General features: G+C 37.4%; 1 long non-coding RNA gene across 1 annotated transcript in view; it reads right to left on the reverse strand.

Moving 5' to 3' along the window:
- Positions 1-8,672, reverse strand: part of LOC309652669 — a 128,899-nt gene extending 120,227 nt beyond the window's left edge. The window contains exon 1 of the long non-coding RNA XR_014258871.1: positions 8,305-8,672. This is a non-coding gene — a long non-coding RNA (uncharacterized lncRNA). The remainder of the gene's footprint in view (positions 1-8,304) is intronic.
- Positions 8,673-21,870: the final 13,198 nt, after the last annotated feature.

Genomic DNA, 21,870 nt, shown 5'->3' on the forward strand with positions numbered 1-21,870 from the left:
GATAATACACTCCTGTGAGTCCCTGAAGCTTTTGGGAAGCTGAGTAACAGCTACACCACGTCACCGCTGTTCTTAGCCCGAATTTCCCATGGGGCACAAGGCTGTCAACCGTGAACAGGTGAGGTTTATTTAAAACATCTTCATTTCTGGTTTGCACAACTTGGCATAGAGTATTCTGTGTCGTGTGAGTACGTGGAACGCTGAGTATATAGAGTCCTTGTGTAGGAGCTAGACTTGGTCACCCGGATTGTCATAGAAGTAGAAATGACATTCTTCTGAGGGAAGTTAATGTAACAGTTGCAGTGCACAGACATTCTTTTTAGAGAGAAAAACAAAACGATGGATGAATCTCATTATAAATATAATATCAAAGATGAAGCATAAGATTTAATACCCTCTTCAGAGTTGCCTCTTCAACTTTCAAAGTTCATCTTCTTCTGGGGTAAGAGGAAGTTTCATGTCATTTCCGTTCCAGTTGGCCAGCCCACAGTGCAAACCTAATCACTTCTCCCTGGAGGCTCTGTGACTGCTGGCTCAACATCTGAACTCCCTAAGCTCATTTTCTCAGAGCTGTTGCTTCAGGAAAGCCAGGGCCAGTTTGCAATGGGACCAGCCACACTTCCCTTTGACACCCTGTGCTTCTGTTTGTTACTGTGTCTCCACACAAGGCAAGAAGGGTGGGATAAATTTTACTGAAGGAATGGGGGGGGCGGATCGATTTAAGATGGGGACAACTTAAAATTCAGTGCTATATCATGATTTTTTCAACAGTTTTTTGGGAGAAAACCTGGTAAGTTGAACCTCTCACAGGGAAGTTATCAACTCCATCCTTGTTCCTGACCTGTTTTTCCCCATTCATGCTCTCAAAAGGAGAAAAGGAAGTATCTTCCTATTTTCTCTCTAAGTGTTAAGTTCTCTCCTTCTCAACCAAATTATTTTTTTCCATTAACATTCAAAGAGTGTTGAAGTCCTCTTTTTTATTCTTCATCCCTTCCTCCCCAGTTATTCACCATTGGAACTGTTGGGGAAAATAAATAGGCCCCTTGCTGAGCTTTTTGTCTTGTACCAGCGACTTTCTTAGCTGCCAGTAGAGAAACTTGAGATTACCACCTTTTCAGCCAATAATCTTCATTTCTCCAATCATCCTCTTCATTATGAGGAGAGGAGAGATTATTTGTTAACTTTTTTTAAAAACAGGATAATGTAAGGCTCTATAGGAGTGATACTGTCATTTTTCTGAACTTTAAATAATCAATGGAAACTGATTTCCATTGTGGGAACTGATCATAGACTCCTACACTCCCCTAACTGTTTTCCTTTGTTTCCTGGTACAAACTCTCCTGTGGCCCTTATCTCACTGGCTTAGACTTATCTATGCATTGTCCAAAGACCATACCGCATTGGTGTTTATTCCTCTAGAGCCCAGTATTGAGAAAGGCACAAAACTAGTAATAAATGCTTGTTGAATGAATTTGTGTCCAAGCTGCTATCCACTCTCTGAAAGAGTCCCATTTAACAGATTCTAGAACAATGAGAGCCCCATTTTAAAAAGCTTCTGGAAACCTATTCCAATATTCACTACTGGGGAGAAAGGGGATGGAAAGAAGAGGATCAACATTTAGGGAGTATTAACTCTGTATCAGGTACCAAGCATAATACACTTGACCTCATTAATTCTTTAAAACAGTCTTATTATGAGGAAATAGAGGAACATAAAGTTAAGAATTTTGCAGGCCATAGGTTATTATGAGACAGACCTGAGATACAAACCTGGGACTATCTTCAAGGCCCAAATCTTTCCCATCTTACTTCCTCTTAATCATTCCCCAATAGAGAAAGAAACTAGTCTATTCCGCATAATGTTGCTAGATTAATTTTCTCAAAGCTTTCTTTTTGCTCACACCTCCCCAATCATGCCCCTTCATCTAACATTAGAGTCCATACTACTCAGCTTGAATAGCAAGGCAGTATAGCCCAGTGGTAAACAACTTCTGTGGGCTTCTGTGTGTCATTGCCAATGGGGGCTCTGTAACTTCTTACTTAACCTCGTGAAACTGTTCTCTAAAATGGGCATAATAATAGTGTCTTAGTCAGTTTGGGATGCTATAAGAAAATGCCATAAACTGGGTGGCTGATGTACAACAGAAATTTATTTCTCACAGTTCTGGAGGCTAGAAGTACAAGATCAGATTGCCAGCGTGGTTGCGTTTTAGAAAGGGTCCTCTTCCCAGTTACAAAATGCCAACTTCTTGTATACTCACAGGGTAGAAAGAGCACTAAGTAGCTCTATGGCCTCTTCTTATAAGGGCACTAATTCCATACATGAAGGCTCCACCACCCTGACCTAATTACTTACCAAAGGTCCCACCTCCAACCCCCATCACATTGGAATTAAGGTTTCAACATATGAATCTGGGGCGGGGGGACACAAACATTCAGTCCATTGCAAATTGTATTTACCTCACATAATTTTTTGAGGATTAAATAATATAATACATATAAAGTGCTCAGCACAGTACACAGTAAGGACTTGGTAAATGTATGTTAGTACTACTATGTGTTGGTGTTATTAATAGGACTTTACCACACCCTTCCTTTCTAACCTTTTGGGTTTTTTCTCAAAAACTTCATCATAGGACAAACTTGCCTCCAGTCAGGCTGGGCTTTCCATGCTTTGCCAAACACTATGATTATCCCTGTTGTTATTCTTTTGCTTAAACTAACATCTCTTCCCTTCCATCTGCTCATGCAAATCTGATCAATTTTCTCACTTTCTCAGGCAAAGCTGGTCACTCCAAATAGCCATCCTGTGGATGTTAGTCAGCTTCTTTCCCAAGCTACCTTGTAACAGATTGTGCAAAGTGGCCATGGCAGCAGGGATGGGGGTTAGGCATGGGCTCAACCGCATTGACTTTGTCTCACTCAGGCTGTTCTGGCTACCATCACTATTGATTGGCCTGTCTGCCAACACTAGAAACAATGCTGAGCCCTGATGACATCATTCCCCCGAGGTGGAGGGGGCAGGCAAGGGAGATCAGCCAGCTGCCTGGTGGGAGATTGATTACCTTCAACCTCTTTCATCATGGAGAGAGCAGCAATTTGTCCTTCTTGTAATATATATGTATTCTGAATATAGATTGCCATCCCTGCCTGTGATACTATTGCCAGTACCACCATCATTCATAGATTTATATAATGAATTATTCACTATCAAATTATTTCACATAAAATTGCTTTCTATCAAATATCTAATTTTGGGGGAAAAGAAATGTGGCTTGGCCTCTTGGCCATGAAATTCACTCCTCTTGCCATGTGCTCCCCTACTCAAAAAGCAGCTGCTCTCATAGAAGGTTGAAATAGCCTATTGAAGATACGACTATAGTGCCTATTACAGTGGGAGATTATATCTATGAGGCTGGGGAACTGTCCTCAAGGATATGACATATGCTTTCTACCAATGACCAGTATTGGTACCATCTTCCCATAGCCAAAATGTATAGGGGTGAAGTTGAGAGTGGACTCTCTCACTATTCTACCTATAATCCATTCCCCGAAGTTTGTTAAAAATCCCTCAAACTATGTCCTCTGCTTGTTAAGAAGTATTGATTCCCAAAGGGGTAAATGTTTCCACCAGGGGACATAGCAATAGTTCTATTGAATGGGAAGCTGAGACTGCTACCTGATCTTGTTGGGTTCCTCAGGTCAATAAACTTATCACAGGCAAAGAAGGGGGTTACTCTACTAGACAGGGTGCTTAATTCTGATTAACAAACTGGATTACTCTACATAATGCGGGCAGAGAGAACTATGCCTAGAACTCAGGGGATTCCATGTGCCTCCATTTCCAGTCATAAAGTTAGTTGAAATGTGTACACCCATATAGCCAACACCCAAATCATGATAGCGAACATTTTCATAACTCCAGGAAGTTCACAGGGGCTCACTTAAATATTCAAAGTTTCACAGAGTACAAACAATATTAGTTGTATCCTCAGTATTCATTGATTGAGAAAATACATATTGACAGAAAACTGTTAGTAATTCAGTAATGTTTTTACATAATTATTTGTTTTAATAATCATAATTGTATGGAAATATTTGAGTAATAAAAGAACTAGTCACATGTAAGAAAAATAAAATAAAGTTAATTGAAGATGACCCAATTAATGCAGAATCACTATGGGTTGAACCACTAAGGGCTCAGATTCCTTACAATGAACGTTTGAGTCATTCAGCCAGCTAAAGAAATTTGACCATGTGAGGTGAAGGCTAAGGGTAAAGAAACGTGGAATAAGTAGTGGATGAAGGAACTTCAATTTCTGCTAGAGCTTAGTGTCCAATTATAGAAAGAAGAACTGTAGCATATTTTGTGCACTGTGTATATTTTGTTTCTTGCTTGATTTATATACTTGTGTGTTTTTATCATTCTCTCCCCTTCTTCTACTACTTTAGATAAAAAATCGTAGTAATAGTTAACTTTTGCAATATAGTCTTAAGATATTAAATACCCCAGTGGACTTTTTACTGATCTAGAAGAGAAACTAACATCACCAGAAAGGGATATAGTGACTAATAGGACCTTGAATTTCCTTTGGGGAGAAAATGAATGTCTTAATTTGTGCAAGAAAGAGTTGGCATGTATACACTGATGTGTATAAAATTGATTACTAATAAGAACCTGATATATATTAAAAAAAAAAAAGAGTTGCAGAGATGATGTCACAGAAATGGTAGATTAGGGATTTCCAAGAATTGGTTCCTCTGCTGAAGCAACCATTAAACTGGCAAAACCCAGCAGAATCAATTATGTTGGAACTCTGAAATCTAATCAAAATCTTACAGCAACTAGGGAAGTGCTTAATGAAGACAGATGCTGCTAGATTTTGGTAAGAAAATATTATGGTATTTTTTCTTACTTGCCTACCATCCCCCTTTCCCCAGCTCAGCATTGGCTGTGGGGACAGTGGCCCATGTTCCTGGTGTGATTTTCTGATGTGATATAGATCTTGTTCTCAAACAATTTTGGTTGCGTGTTTTGACCAGTCCAGTGTTTCCCTGAGAGACAGATCTGTGTTTTCCCCTCCCCATCCTTGGGCTAGAGCAGCTAAGTGTCATCTATTGAAAACGTTTAAAGATATACTGCCTATAGCTGCCCAGGTCAAGGGCAAGGGACAGAAGATGGGACAAGCAGAAAACAGACCAAAAACTCTGGGAAGAAGAAGACTGAGAAAGAAGATTCTCAGGGGAACAAGGATTTGAACGGCTACTGTGTATACTGGGCAATTCAGAATGCAACTTGCATGCCCAGGGTCAGGATGCATGCTCACAAAAGACCTGAGATAATCTTAGGCTTGCACCTCTGGCTGATCCTTGGGCTCTGCACAAGCAGGATGTGAAGGCTGAGTTGTAGGTGGCCTGAGGGGCAAAGGAGCTGGAGAATTTATACACCAACTGCCATCAGTCCTTGGGTATTAATTCCCTGGTACTTCTGGTCTGCCATGTGTGTGGGCAGAGCAAGTTCTGGGAGTCAGAGAAAGCTCTCAGACCAAGGGATGCAGATTCTGGCATTTGGAAGTTGAGCTGGCTTGCACTGCTGCGGTAAAGCCAGGAGATGGGGACGGGGCATCGGCAGCCTCAGCTACACCCAGAAACTCTATTCTAGCTAATCCAGTCCCAGTTCCCCTCCTTCCTGTTAACGAGCACACATAAATTATATGCACCAGTCTCGAACAAAGGAGTGGTTTGAAGATAATAATAATGTGTGTATTTTTTCCCTTAGCAGATCTGCTGGGTTTTTAAGAGCAAGAAACATGACTTACTTTTCTTTTATATTTCTCACAATACTGAGCAACAGGTTAAACATATTATAGGCACTCAATATATATCCATATTTTTGAATTGATTACCATAATTACGTAATGTCTATTTCTTACCCTTGAAGGTAGCACTCTACTGAGCTTTCTCCTTTCTTCTTCTTTTCAATCGATTTTTTCCATATTTTCTTTCATTAAAATATTTTCATTGCACATTAATAAGGGATCATCACAACTAGGGAAATAATCCAAAGATTTTGTTTTTAATGTAAGTATCTCCTTACCTACCTCCGCGTTTGTTTACCTTTTGAGGCAGCCAGTGTTAATACCATACCATTAGCTTTCCAGTATTTTCCATTTCCTTACAAACATATATACATACACATGTACCCATGCTATGGTTTTGTCTTTATGAAGCAATGATTATACTATGTGCCATCCTTTGCCACTTGCCCATTTACTTAATAATATGTCATAGACACCCCTGGGTCAAAATAGATCTAATTCATTTATTTTAATAGTTGCGGAATATTGTCCTTTGGACATACTGTAATTTATTCAACCATTACTTTATTGATGGACATTCAATTTGCTTTCAGTTTTTTGCTTCTTTCAACAATGCTGCAGTAAACATCCTAATACAAATATTCATATGTATTCCTCAAAGTGGAATTACTAAGGGTGCGTGCATTTGAAATTTTTGTAGTTATTGCCAGATTATCTGCCACTTCTTATCCATATTGAAAGGTCTTGTTTCTCTTAAACAGTCCGTAATTTATTTATATGTAGTGAGATTTGCCTAAAAAGAATTAATATATACTTATTATGAGTAATAAACTGTCATGGTGCTGCTAGGAGGCACTTGCACTCATCAGTCATCATGAGGATTTTCCACTGAAGGGGAAGGAAAGGGATTTTCGCCTGTCCTGGGGGAGAGGAATGTGGCAGATGTTGAAGCTTTTGCCCAAGCGAGGAAATATGATGCAGTTTGGGGGAAGCAGGATATTTCCCCACTTCTAAGTGGAAAACAATGTAGTTTTGTTGAGGATAGTGGACATAAACCAGAAGAATACACACACACACACAAACACAAACACACACGACATGGTTCATTTGAAACATCCTAGGGGATTAGCAGAAATAACTGGGTTGTACTTTGAGTACAGTGGGTAGCAAAAGTCAATGAAACTTGAAGCAACATGGATGGACCTAGAGATTATCATGCGAAGTGAAATAAGCCAGACAGAGAAAGACAAATACCATATGATATCACTTATATGTGGAATCTAAAAAAAAATTCATACAAATAAACTTATATACAAAACAGAAATGGACGCACAGACATAGAAAACAAACCTATGGTTACCCAAGGGGAAAGGGGGGAGGAATAAATTAGGAGTTTGGCATTAACATATACACACTACTATATATAAAATAGATAACCAACAAGGACCTACTGTATAGCACAGGGAACTATACTCAAAATTTCGTAATAATTTATAAGGGAAAAGAATCTGGAAAAGAATACATACATATAACATACTTACATATATAAATAAAACTGAATCACTTTGCAGTACACCTGAAACTAACACAACATTATAAATCAACTATATTTCAATTAAAAAAAAAAAACAAGCAGCAAAAAAAAAAAGTCAATGAAGCAAGTGTTATTGCAATTAAAGTAACATCTCTGTTCCCCCTATATTCGTATCCATTGGATGGCAAGTTGTGGGGAAACTTACATTACAAATAACTGAACTTGAACTCGCAAATAGGTCCAAAAATTCAGATCATTTTGAATAGACCCACTTCCTGAAATAGCAAATTATTCTTCTTTGTTGATCCTTTTTCACTGTGAAAATATTTTGGAGTTGAGAAATATAGTGACAAGATGATTATACATCTTATTAATATAGTTGTGAACTTTTTAATTGAAGATTATGCTTTGTATTGTTTGCAAATGAGCTTCCAAAATCATAAGCAAAACTTTTCTTCTTTCTGGGAAATTCCCACTGCAAAGCTAATATGAAAGCCTTTTTCAAAAAGAAATGTTCAACAAAGAAACAGTGTTAATGGATATACCTAAGGACAATTTAGTGGAATGAAGAGGCATATATATTTTTTGTACTAACCCAGCTTTGCCAATTTACCTGCTTTGCTGAAAAGTTCATTTTCAAAACATCAGTGCTCTATCATTTGACATTTTGCTGCTTCTTGAACTCTAAATTTCTGGTGTGCAGCTAATGTACGTACATTGAGAAAGCACGAGATCTGCATTCGTACGTATGCAACTCTTAAATTACATGAGGCTGTCAAGTATTGACTTTTATGGTTGATAGCTTTAATATTACTATTTGTGTCTCTATAAATTATTTTTGCAGAAGCCCAAACAAGAGGAAATCCAAGTTTTATTAATAGATATACTAAACATCACACTCAAGACATAATTGATAGGAATATCAATAGCATGATTTTAATAACATCAAACATTTTAGTGTCATAGGGAAATGTCTTTTATTTTTTTTTATTTTTTAAAGGAATTCCTTTATTTTTATTATTTATTTATTTATTTATTTATTTTTGGCTGTGTTGGGTCTTCGTTTCTGTGCAAGGGCTTTCTCTAGTTGCGGCAAGCGGGGGCCACTCTTCATCGCGGTGCGCGGGCCTCTCACTATGGCGGCCTCTCTTGTTGCGGAGCACAAGCTCCAGATGCGCAGGCTCAGTAGTTGTGGCTCACGGGCCCAGTTGCTCCTTGGCATGTGGGATTTTCCCAGACCAGGGCTCGAACCCGTGTCCGCTGCATTAGCAGGCAGATTCTCAACCACTGCGCCACCAGGGAAGCCCGGGAAATGTCTTTTAAATGCATAACGTGAGTGGTGCAGTGAATCAGGGTCAGGATCTTAGGAGGAAATACCTGACTTGAATCTATGAACAGAAGAGTCTGAAAACCATTTGAGACAGCAATAGAAATCATCCCAAAGATTCACACTTAACATGACCTTGAATTTCACACCCCCACACAATTAATAAATCGGCCACAGTGAGGTCACCAAGATTTCTAGAACTATGCAAGCAACAGTTATTTGCTTTTCTCCTTAAATGTTGTATGGAAAAAATTGTGTGTGTGTGTGTGTGTGTGTGTGCTGGGGAATGGAAAAGGGAGTGCTTGATTGAAGGGACTCCTTTAGAGAATTTCCTTCAGAGAGGAATTTCACATTTTAGGAATGCTTGGCTTCTCTTCAGGCTTGAGGCCTGGTTTTCCAGCATGGCAGGTGTGTGGGGAGAGGGAGTCTTTGGCAGGGATTTTTGGAGGGTGTAGGAGAGGCCAACGTAATGTAGATGTGACAGAGGGCAGCAGATCCCTTAATAGAATTCCGGGCTAATCAAGTTTGAGAGAAGCACTTGCAGAGTGAGGCCTGAAGCCAGAGTTCCACACAGTGTTCAACGTCTCTGTAATTTGACTCATGGAAAAAGGGGCATTGAATGGACCAAGGCCAAAAGCTGAGGTAGGGAAAATTGGTCTTTAACATTTCCCATTCATTCCCTTCTCTCCCTTCCTAACTTCAATCTCTCTGACCTCAGCCTGCCCTCCACTTACTCAGGACTCCTCAGTTAGTTGTTTCCTAACCAGATATATCCTTCTTGGGCAGTACCAAGTGGGATTTGACTATCATCCTCAGCCTTCATTTCCTTTTACCCTAATAAAACTTTAGCCTTCCTGAAGTTCATTCCCCCAGAGCCATACTCTTTACAAATAAAGCAGTAAGGAACATTGACTCAAAATGATGTCCTTTATCTAATATGCTTACATCTTAACAGGATCTCTCAGAGCCTCAAGCAAAGAATAGGTTCAAACTGTGGTCTTTTTTAGTTGAGCAGCTTGATTGGGGAGCTATTTTGGGGCGGGTGAAGATTTCTTGGTTTTCCTCAAACTGCATGATGTAAGATAGCTGCCTATTTTGCCTAAGCATAAGCACGTCCTTGATCCACTGGCCCCATGGGCTCCTCTTGCCGTGTCTAGCTCACTGTCACATACAATACGATGCTCAGTATACTGCACGCAGGTTATGTTACCTCTCACCTACCAGGTCTTTCCTGGGCCTTGTCACGTCCCTTGCTTGCCAGTAGGAGTGGCCCTAAGGAAGGCCCATGCTTTACCTGGGGTCTTTAACACCCTGGCTGCCCCACCTGCGGAGCTGAGTGATAAGGAGAGACCACCACGCCGGCACACGGGCTGGACTGGGCCCACAGAAGACCTGCTTTCCTAGGGGTTTCCCAGGAGGTCCAGGGAACTCAACCCAGAAGTGTAGGCAAGCTAATATCTTGTAGACCAATAAGAAACTGGAGATGGGAAGAAGCCATTGTTCTTCTTTTTTTCCCTAATAGACTGTTCTAAGACATACAGCCTCTCTGGACCCATTCTATGTGAGTGAGTTGTATTTTGCTGTGAGGCGGTGGCTAGTCCCATAATGCACCATCTTCTATTTGCTCTCTTTCCTTCCCTGCCTCACTTCCATTTTTTCCCCTCCTTCTTGCTAACCTGGGATTACACTCCCTAATAAAGGGTTAAAGTGTTAAGCTTCTATCATTGGTTCTGATTTTTAGGGACTTGGAGCTAAAACACAGTAAAAATTGATTATTGACAAAGATCAAAGAAAGATCCAAATGTATGTATATTCTCCTAACTATAAGCCAGATTTTGTCTTGTTAAAGTCATCCAAGTATGTGATAGAAGTTGTTGAGTGCAACATGATGTGGCAAGGATGTCTGAGACATAGACTCCAAAGGGCAATGGCCCAAAGGCACAAGAAAGTTCATATAAACAGAATGTGATCAAAGCGTCCTGCTACAGTGTCACTAGTGCCCCACACACAGTGTGGAAAGAGAACAGAGGCCGGGAGATGGTGAGCAAAATCCTGAGGGTAGTTTTTCATTCCAAACATGGGCTCTGTGGACATTTCAACTTCTTGGCTTGGCCAAGGCTCTCAGAGCTGGGTTCAGCTAGGGATCTCCAGGGGGTCCTGGGGAGTAACACACTGCTAAAGTTCTCCTCTGGGTCTGCGTGTTCTCAAGGCCAAGTAAAACTTATATGTGTATATGCTTGATCATTGATTTGCCAAACAAAGTATCCACCTTTACATGTGGTTTTAAAAATACTTTCTACTTTACAACCAATTTCTACTTCCATTTCTTAACAAGCAAAAGATTTGGAATGACCATGTATGTAATAGGATAAGCATCTCCACAGGTCCATGTGAGAAACTAGAGGCTGAGAGTAGATAAGTGCCCTCTAAATGAAATTAAGAGGAAATGTAATAATGGCTTTTAATAAGGTCACATTAAAAGGGAGTGACAGGATAAATTGGACCATTTGAGAAATTTGCCAAGTGTAAGTATTAAAGTTACATTACTAAAAAATCTATCTAATCTTGTACTCTGAAAAAAAATTAATGGGAAATGGACCTAATTATTTGAGCTGAGAGGCAGAAAATGTAGTTGACGTACATATTTAAGGATACATCATTTTTGCCCAAGGTATCTGAACAAAAGGGCTGACAGAGATGGATTTAATACTGAATGACATTTCAGGAGACCTAGAATCTTTTTTTAAAAAGAGATTTAGGGGGGAAAATCTGCTTAAATAAACAAATTGTGAAATAATATTTAATTTCTATCTGGGTCAGTGGATAAGATAAATTTGATTTTCAAATATAAATAAAATTGGGAAACTAAAAAAAAGACTTGATAAAAATAGAGCAAGTGTTCTTTAACCTAAAATCAAGGAAGGATAATGAAAAGCAATATGGAAACAGTTGGGAGTAACAACATGTTTGGTTACTCTCTTTTTTAAGAAAAATGCAGCACATTTTAGGAATTTAAAGCTTTCAGGTGATTTTAGATGGATTTGTTTTTTTTTAAATTTATATGGACAATCTTAAAATATGAAAATAGTTAAACTAGAAAAAAATAATCCTGTAAAAATTCAGTCATTAAAGTTTCAGGAGTTAAGAAAAAGCATTTGGTTAAGGTTTTTCTATATATTATCTTGTCTTCTCAGAAGAACTCTATAAAGAAAAAAATGTTAATAACTTTATTGTAGGTAAAACAGCTTTAGGAAGGTTAGCTAACTTCCTCAAAGTCGTGCACCTTATAAGTCGAGACTTGAACTCATGTCTCTGGGACTAAAAGGCTTGGTGGACAGTGGGACTCAGGCCCTGTGCGATCCCCAATATGCTTGGTGCTAAGAGCATCCCACAAGGCTGGGCCAGACACACAGAATAGATCTTCTATGGGTCATTTTTGGTGCAAATGTCTGACAAAGTTTGACAGCCCTTGCTTCTCCAGCATTCATTTTTTAGCACTGCAAATTTTTGTTAATATTTATTGAAAGAGCTCCTTTGGACTTCGTAGACATGGATCAGATGTCACTCTTTTTTTTTTAATCTTCCCTTTTCCCCCACCACCCAGCCCCTAGTAACCAATATTCTAGTCTCTGTTACTATGAGTTCAGCTTTTTTAGATTTTATATATAAGTGATATCATACAATATTTATCTTTCTCTGTCAGACTTATTTCCTTAACATAATGTCCTCAAGTTTCATCCATGTTGTCACAAAAGGCAGGATGATCTTCTTTCTTTCTCGAAGCCAAATAATATTTATATCTATATCTATATCACATCTCTTAAATCTATTCACCAGTTGAAGGAAATATAGGTTATTTCCATATCTTGGCTATTGTGAATAAGCTGCAGTGAACATGGAAGTGCAGATACATTTTGATATCCTGTTTTCATTTCCTTTGGATATATACCCAGAGTTGGAATAGCTGGATCATATGGTAGTTCTATTTTTAATTTTTTGAGGAGCCTCCATACTGTTTTCTATAATGGCTGCATCAATTTACATCCCCACCAACAGTGCAAGAGGGTTCCCTTTTCTCCACACCCTCTCCAACATTTGATATCTTTCTTCTTTTTAATGGTAGCCATTCTAACAGGTGTGAGGTGATATCTCATTGTGGTTTTGATTTGCATTTCCCTGATGATGTTGAGTACCTTTTCATGTACCTGATGGCCATTTGTATGTCTTCTATGGAAAAAAAAAAAACGTTCTTTCAGTTCCTTTGCACATTTAAAAAATTTTTTTAATTTTATATTGGAGTATAGTTGATTAACAATGTTGTGTTAGTTGCAGGTGTACCACAAAGTGATTCCGTTTTACATATACATGTATCTATTCTTTTTCAAATTCTTTTCCCAATTAGGTTATTACAGAGTATTGAGCGGAGTTCCCTGTGCTATATAGTAGGTCCTTGTTGGTTATCTATTTTAAATATAGTAGTGTGTATATGTCAATCTCCCTTTGCACATTTTTTATTCAGATTGTTTGATTTTTTGCTATTGAGTTGTATGAGTTCTTTATAAGTTTTGTATATTAACCCTTTATCCAATATAGTTTGCAGATATTTTCTCCTATTCTGTAGGTTGCTTTTTCATTTTGTTGGTGGTTTCTTTTGCTGTGCAGAAGCTTTTTAGTTTGATGTGGTACCCTTGCTTATTTTTGCTTTTCTTGCTTTTGCTTTTGGTATCAAATCCAAAAATAATTGTCAACATCAATATCAAGGAGCTTATCCCCTGTGTTTTCTTCTAGGAGTTTTATGCTTTTAGGTCATACGTTGAAGTCTAATCCATTTTGAGTTGGTTTTTGTGTATCGTGTAAGAGAGAGGTCCAGTTTCATTCTTTTACCTGTGGCTTTCCAGTTTATATAACACCGTTTATTGAAGAGCCTATACTTTCTCCATTTTATATTCTTGGCTCCTTTGTCATAAATTAATTGACCACATGTGCATGGGTTTATTTCTGGGCTATCTGTTCTGTTCCATTGATCTATGTGTCTGTTTTTATGCCAATACCATACAGTTTTGATTGCTATAGCTTTGTAATATAGTTTGAAATCAGAACGTGTGATGCCTCCAACTTTGTTCTTTTTTCTCAAGATTGCTTTGGCAATTTCAAGTATTTTGTGGTTCCATATGAATTGTCGAATTTTTTTCTATTTTTGTGAAAAATACCATTGGAATTTTGATACAGATTGATTGAATCTGTAGATCACTTTGGGTAATATGGACATTTTAACAATATTAATGCTTCCAATCCACAAGTGTGGAATATCTTTCCATTTCTTTGTGTCTTCTTCAATTTCTTTCACAAATGTCTTATAGTTTTCAGTATAAAGATCTTTAATGTCCTTGGTTAAATTTATTACTAAGTATTTTACTCCTTTTGATGCTATTATAAATGGTATCATTTTCTTAATTTCTCTTTCTGATAATTTGTTGTTAGTGTGTAGAATTGCAACTGATTTTTTGTATATTAATTTTGTATCCTGCAACTTTACTGAAATCACTTATTCTAACAGTTTTTTGATGGAGTTAGGGTTTTCTATATACAATATCATGTCACCTGCAAATAGAGATAATTTTACTTCTTTTCTTCTGTTTTGGATGCCTTTATTTCTTTTTCTAGTCTAATTTCTTTGGATATTTATGCTGAATAAAAATGGTAAGAGTGGACAACCTTGTCTTGTTCCTGATCTCAGAGGAAATGCTGTCAGCTTTTCACCCTTGAGTATGATGCTAGCTGTGAGCTTGTCATATATAGAGTTTATTATAATGAGGTAAATTGCTTCTATATCCAGTTTGTTGAGAGTTTTTATCAGAAAAGATGTTGAATTATGTAAAATCCTTTTTCTGCATCTATTGAGATGATCATATGATTTTTATCCTTCATTTTGTTAATGTGGTGTATCACATTGATTGATTTGTGGATATTGAACTATCATTGCATCCCTGGAATATTTTGCTGTGGACATTTGCATCTATATTTATCAGGGATATTGACCTGTAATTTTCTTTTCTTTTAAAAATTTTCTTTTCCTCGATTGGTTTTGGTAGCAGGGTAATGTTACCTTTGTAAAATGAGTTTGGAAATGTTCCCTCCTCTTCTACTTTTCAGAAGAGTTTGAAGTGGATTGGCATTAATTCTTTAAGTGTTTGGTAAAATTCACCAGTGAAGCCATCTTGTTCTGAACTTTTGATTGTTAGATTTTTGATTACTGATTCAATCTCCTTACTTGTAATTGGTCTGTCCAGATTTTCTACTTTTTCATGATTCAGTCTGGGTAAGGTGTATGTTTCTAGGAATTTACCCATTTCTTCTAGGTCATCCAATTTTTTGGTGTAAAATTTTTCATAGTAGTTTCTTATGATTCTTTGTGTGGTATTATTTGTAAGGTATCCTCTTTTATTGCTAATTTTATTACCATCCTATCTCTTTTTTTCTTGGTGAGTCCAGCTAATGGTCTGTCTACTTTGTTTATCTTTTCAAAAAACCATCTCTTTTTTATCTTTCCTATTATCTTTTTAGTCTCTATTCATTTATTTCCATTCTGATCTTTGGTATTTTCTTCCTTCTGCTAACTTTGGGCTTAGCTTGTTCTTCTTTTTCTAGTGCCTTGAGGTGTCAAGTTGGGTTGTTTATTTGAGATCTTTCTTACTTCTCAATATGGGCCTTTATTGCTAAAATCTTCCCTCCTAGAAATGCTTTTGTTGCATCCCATAAGTTTTGGTATGTTGTGCTTCCATTTTCTTTTGTCTCAAGATATTTTAAATTTTTTCTTTTGATTTCTTGTTTGACCCCCTGATTGTTCAGTAATGTGTTTAATTTCCATATATTCGTGAAATTTCCAGTTTTCTTCTTGTGATTGACTTCTGGTTTTATACCATTGTTGTCAGAAAATTTACTTGATATGATTTAAATGTTCTTAAATTTATTAAGACTTGTTTTGTGTTCTAACGTATGATCTATCTTGGAGAATGTTCCATGTGTGCTTGAGAGGAATGCGTATTCTGCTGCTGTTGGATGGAATGTTCTGTAAACACATGTTAAGTCCATCTAGTCTAATGAGTAGTTTAAGGCCAATATTTCTTTATTGATTTTCTGTCTGGATGATCCCTCTATTGTTGAATGTGGGGTACTGAAGTCCCTTATTATTATTATATTGCTATTTCTCCCTACAGATCTGTTAATATTTACTTTATATATTTAGGCTCTCCAGTGATGGGTGCATAAGTATATACAAATGTTATATCCTCTTGTTGGATTCCTCCTTTTATCATTATGTAATGCCCTTCTTTGTCTCTTGTTACAGTCTTTGGCTTAAGTCTATTTTATCTGATATAAGCATAGTACCCCTGCTTTTTTTTGGCTTCCATTTGTATAGAATATGTATTTTTTATTCTTTTATTTTCAGTGTGTTTGTGTTCTTAGAGCTGAACTGAGTTTCCTGTAGGTGGTATATAGTTGGATTTTTAAAAATCTAGTCAGCCAAAACTCTACATCTTTTAATTGGAGAATTTAGCCCATTTACGTATGAAAAAATTATTGATAGGTGTGGGCTTACTATTTACATTTTGTTCATTGTTTTCTGGTTGCTTTATGATTCCTTTGATCCTTTTTTCCTCTCTTGTTCTTTTCCTTTGTGGTTTGATGATTTTCTGCAGTGGTATGTTTTGATTCTGTCCTCCTTATCTTTTGTGTATCTACTATAGGTTTTTGCTTTGTGGATACTATGGCACTTACATAAAACATATTTATAATAGTCTATATTAAGCTGATAACACTTAACTTCAAATGTACACAAAAGCTTTACATTTATATACTACCTCCCCATATTTTATGTTTTTTGATGTCACAATTTACATCTTTTTACATTGTATATCCATTAACGAATTATTATAGTTATAGCAATTTACAATACTTCTGTCTTTTAACTTCATACTAGAATTATGTGATTTACCCACTATTACAACATTAGAGTATTCTGAATTTAACTATTTTTTTCTTTACCAGTGAGTTTTATACTTTGATATGTTATCTTGTTGCTAATTAGCAACTTTTCATTTTATGAGCAAAGTTTCTTCAATTTATATATTTTAGATTCTTAAGTCAGTATATTGATTTTAAGGAGTAAAGGACTTTACAGAATGAATAGTTATGATATAGGCCATTTAGTCCATGAGCCTAAAATAATTAACTGTGTAGCCCGTTAAGAAAAATGTTACCGATCCCCTATTCTTTATGATTTTAATCATGTGAAATTTGTTGCGACTTGGTTTATGGCCCAGAATTTCATCATTTTTTGTAAATGTTCCATGTGTCTTTAAAATATATGTATTGTGCAGTTGTGGTTGTAATGTTCTATCTAGGTCCACTAGGTCAAGATTTTTTCAATTCATCTTTGCCCTTACTAGTTTTTTGTTGTCTTGTTCTTTTAGTTGCAGAAGAAATGTATATTAACCATATTCATGGAAAAAAGAGGAGTAAAGGACTTTAAAAAATGATAAATAAATGTATATTTTCCCATTTTCTTTTTTCCTCCACCTCCTTATCATCCACCCTCCATCTGCCTTGAGAGAGAGGGAGAGAAAGGCAGAAAGGAAGAGAGGGAGGGAAGGAGGGAGGGAGAAAAGAGGGAAGGAAGGAAACAAAACAAAAATTATTTTTTCCATACCTTCATAGTTTTTAGAAACTATGGAGTTTTTTGACTCCTCCAGCTGCTGCTATTTAAAATACATAACTGCTATAAACTACTATATATAAAATATATAAACAACAAGGTCCTACTGTATAGCACAGGGAACTATATTTAATATCCTGTAATAAACCATAATGGAAAAGAATATGTAAAAGACTCTCTCTCTCCCTCTCTCTCTCTCTCTCTCTCTCTCTCTCTCTCTATATATATATATATATATATATATGTATGTATCTGAATCGCTGTGCTGTACCCCAGAAACTAATATGATATTGTAAATCAACAGTATTTCAAAAAAATACATAAAATAAATACATGTATAATTCAATATAAATTTAGGAAAGACATTACACTGAAAAATTTCCTCTTTGGTAAAACTGACACCAGCAAGTCATGGAGCTTGTCAACATCTAAGGCTTCCCTGGGAGCCACTACAGAAACCTGCAGCAGGAGAAGGCATCTAATGGAGTGGCCTGCAGTTCTCAGCAGTGAATCCCAACGGGACTGCATTAGCATGATTCCAGCAGGAACTACTGCCCAGCTAGTTGTCAGGAGGAGTGTAGACAGAGGCTGACATCCTTTCTGCCTCTCTTATTTGGTCTCCCAGTTACAGAGCTTTCTGATGGTGGTCAAATTTTTCAAGCTGTCCACACTACACATGAGAAAGACCCAAATTAGCCTCTGTACTTCCTTCTCCCACTTTTAGTAGTCTGAGGGCTGAAATGTAGTCAGAGAAAGATCTGGTTTGATACTGTGGATCCTACTAAAATTCTGTCATTTTTACTTTTACTGTCAATTTTTAAATAGTACAAGCTTGAATAGTAGAAAAATAATAAATCAGAGCACTGTAAATAACTTATTAGTAGCTCCCTAATACTTGGGGCAGGAAATTATCTTAATCTTCCACTATTAGGGAGATGGCATGAAAAATTATTTCATCACAAGATACACAATGTTTATCCCTAAAATCAATGCAGGGTAATGTAATAACCAAATATTCTATCATGATTTTAAAGCCATTATCCAAATTGGTTGCTGAAAAAAGAAACTAAACATAATAAGAGCTGTGGAACCATTAATAATATTCTGGTCTTCCTAAAAGTTAGCAATAAGAATTCTCATCCAAAATTACAAACATAATTCAAAAATCACAGAGGACTCAAAGCAAAACACAAAATGACAGTCATGAAATTCATCAACAGCTCTAATAGCAACTTACATTTATATGATGCCTTACACTTTGAAATGCAATTTCACAGATGTTTTCTTAATATAACAATCCTTTGAAGTAAGTGTATATGCACCATTATTCCTGTTTTTCATATGAATGTACTGAGGCTCAGAGAGATTATGTAACATGGCAGTGTCAGACCTTCAATTCAGTTTTCCTGTCTTCAGAGTAGGTGTTTTTCTTTCTTTCTCTCTGCAGGTCATAGATGTTAATATTCATTACACAGTGGCCATTGGAAACCATCTTGAGTTGCCTGCAGAGCTCAAATATTCACCTATACATGGGGTGTGTGTGTGTGTGTGTGTGTGTGTGTGTGTGTGTGTGTGTGTGACCCTGATGCTAATGTTGTGCTTGTCTGTGGCATTGCTGGTCCCAAATGAAACACTTGGTAGGCATGTCTTTGCACGTTCTTCCACCTTATATCTAGGCTGAGCCTGTATTTATATTAGCCAAAGAATACAGTGAGATTGCTGCTGTGCCATTTCTGGGCCTAAGCCTTAAGAAGGCCTGCCATCTTCTGCTTTATACTCTCGGGAGCCTGGGATATCATGAAAGTCTGACTATTCTGCCGGAGCAGCTATCTGCATGGAGAGATCATGTGGAGAGGCCACATGGAGAGAGAGAAAAGCCCAGTCCTTCCAGAATCCTGGCTGGGCTGAGCCCCCAGCCGGTCAGCCTGCTGAATTTAGACACACTAGTGACCACTGGGAGGACTAACCGAAGAACCCCCCAGCTGAGCACAGCTCAGGCCAGAGAACTGTGAGAAAAGAAAATGAATGTTGTTTTAAACTACTAAGTTTTGCGGTAGTTTGCTACACAGCAATAGATAATTGAAATAAATGTCAAAGCAATGTGCCTCAGGCTTCATTACTCTTTCCAAGTACACAGTTATTGAATGAGCGAGTATTCCCCAATCCTGTATCTCAAAGTCCTGATGACAGTTCTATGAATTCTGCATTGGATATTTTTCATCATCAGGGAAAAAGAAAAGCCTGCCGTGAAAGACCCCAAAATTCACGAAATTGACTTATTTTTTTTCTATCAGAGCAATAATGCTATGCAATGCCCCACTAGTTGTTTGAACCAAAGACCCAGGCACAACGTGGCTGCCTAGATATGAAATGACACTCCATAAACTTGCAATTTCATTTCTCATCCATGAATGCATTTGCATCCTATGAGGACTGCTCTGTATGCGGGTGCTTTCAATTCTGGAAATGTCATCTGGGAAAAGATAGCAGCAGCTTGGCCATGAAACCACAGGTTTGCAAATGAGCAAATTTTCAGCACTCTGTTCATTAGTGAAATCAATGAGACTTTTAAAGGACTGAGAAAAACTGTCGAAATATGAGAAGATGAAAATGATGAGATGAGTGGGACTTCAGGTGCTTAGGGGTGAATGCAGGGGAGGCTCAACACACTGAGTATCCTTTTATACATCCCAGCAGACCCCAAGCAGACTAAAGTCAGTCACATCAACCACATCAACTGCTCTGCCTCATCTGCAACTTCTGAGTATGTGTAACATGCTCTTTTGGGTCATTTCTTGGTTTAATTTCCTTTCTCTTCAGATTAAGACCATATCAGATATTGAGAGGTTTCCCTCAACTGTATGGTTTTAAAGACAGTCACTTTAAGAGATTTAACTTACTGTATATTTAAACCTTAATGCAAAAAATAATCAAGGTTTACATGATAAAACGGGGGAGGGGGACAGGCCTGAACTGATATATCATAAGATCGAGCTCTTTCATCTCACCCTCCAATGACTTGTGTTAATTTTTCTAGAGGCAACTGATGTTTGTTAAGAAACTAGCAAGGGACAAAGAAAAGCATAACATATAGCCCTTGCCTTCAAGGAGCTTAGAGGTTAGTTTGGAAAAAGAGTGATATGGGAGGATTTTAACCATTCTGAGTCAGAGAGCCTCAGAGGAGCTAATGATGAAATCAATCTCTCCTTCATTTGGAAAAAAATGGGCTCAAATGAAATACACACATTGGTTTCCTCACTTCTTTGTGCCAACAGGCAACAGGATTCCCTAGTCCCACCTCTTTTTGGTCACCAGAAATGCCTACAATCTTGAAATGTATCAGGCAACCTATAGCAACTTAGATGAAATGATGTCTTACAGTTGACAATGAAAAGGAAATTTCCTGGATATTTTTCTTAACAAAATAATCCTAAAAGGTAAGTGGAGCATGAACTATTATTCCCACTTTTTGGGTAAATAAACTGAGGGAGGTCCATACAATAAATTTAGAAGTCAGGAGGTAATACACTCATAGATAATGGGTTGATGACTTTGAGCAAAAATTCTTCAGAAATATAAATCTTATTTTGTCCAGTTATCCCAATTGGGAATCAGAGGGAGCAATTATGAAGGAGTAGAGGATTTATGTGAAAAGAAAGATAAGTATCCTGGAGTGTACTAAGGGTAACTGTTCTTATGGAAAAAGAGGAATCCTAAACTCAGAGGTCATGAGGTTGGAGTCAGTCCCTCTCTCTACGTACTGTTTGTAAGTGGGTGCCAAAAAGTACACAGAAACTGCCAACTCAAAGTATAAAAGGAATGACAGGATTAACAGGGTGGAAGTTTCCTTTTCTTTCCCAGTGTTCAAACAATGCATGCTTCCTGGTGTGTAAGATAGTGTTAGGCTTACTGTGTCTGGGTTATTTTCACTATATTGTATGCCAGCACACACATATGCATATTCACATGTACACAGACACACACGTTATCATCTTAGTTTACTGTATTTAGTGGACACATACCCTGGAAAGAACACAGGACCCTTTCTATTTTCATCTGCATCATACTGATTGGCTGAGACGCTTTCAGCACCATGTTGAACAGAACTAGAACAAAATAGACTATTTTGTGGAATCTCAACTGTCCTAACGCTTGGCTTATAGAGTAGAGAATCTTTCCCATCTTCTCATGCCCCACAGCACCCTTTAGAATTGTTTGAACAGGATGTATTTTCTAGAACAAATCTAAGACATGAACTGGACCAATGGAAAATTCAGTTTTAATTTCTGGTCTCTAGTAAATGACTGTTGGGAAGTGGAGATATAGAATAATATCCTCCAAACTGAGAAGGAACTTTGAGACCGAAAAATGAAGCGGGCAACTCTGTAAAGTGCAATTATGAAGTTTATTGTGGGTAACTTACAGGCAGGAAGGATCAGGCAGATGGAAGATCCAGAGGCATTTGCAGCTGTAC

Source organism: Balaenoptera physalus (genome assembly GCF_965194825.1).
Source record: "Balaenoptera physalus genome assembly, chromosome: X".
NCBI lineage: Eukaryota > Metazoa > Chordata > Mammalia > Artiodactyla > Balaenopteridae > Balaenoptera > Balaenoptera physalus.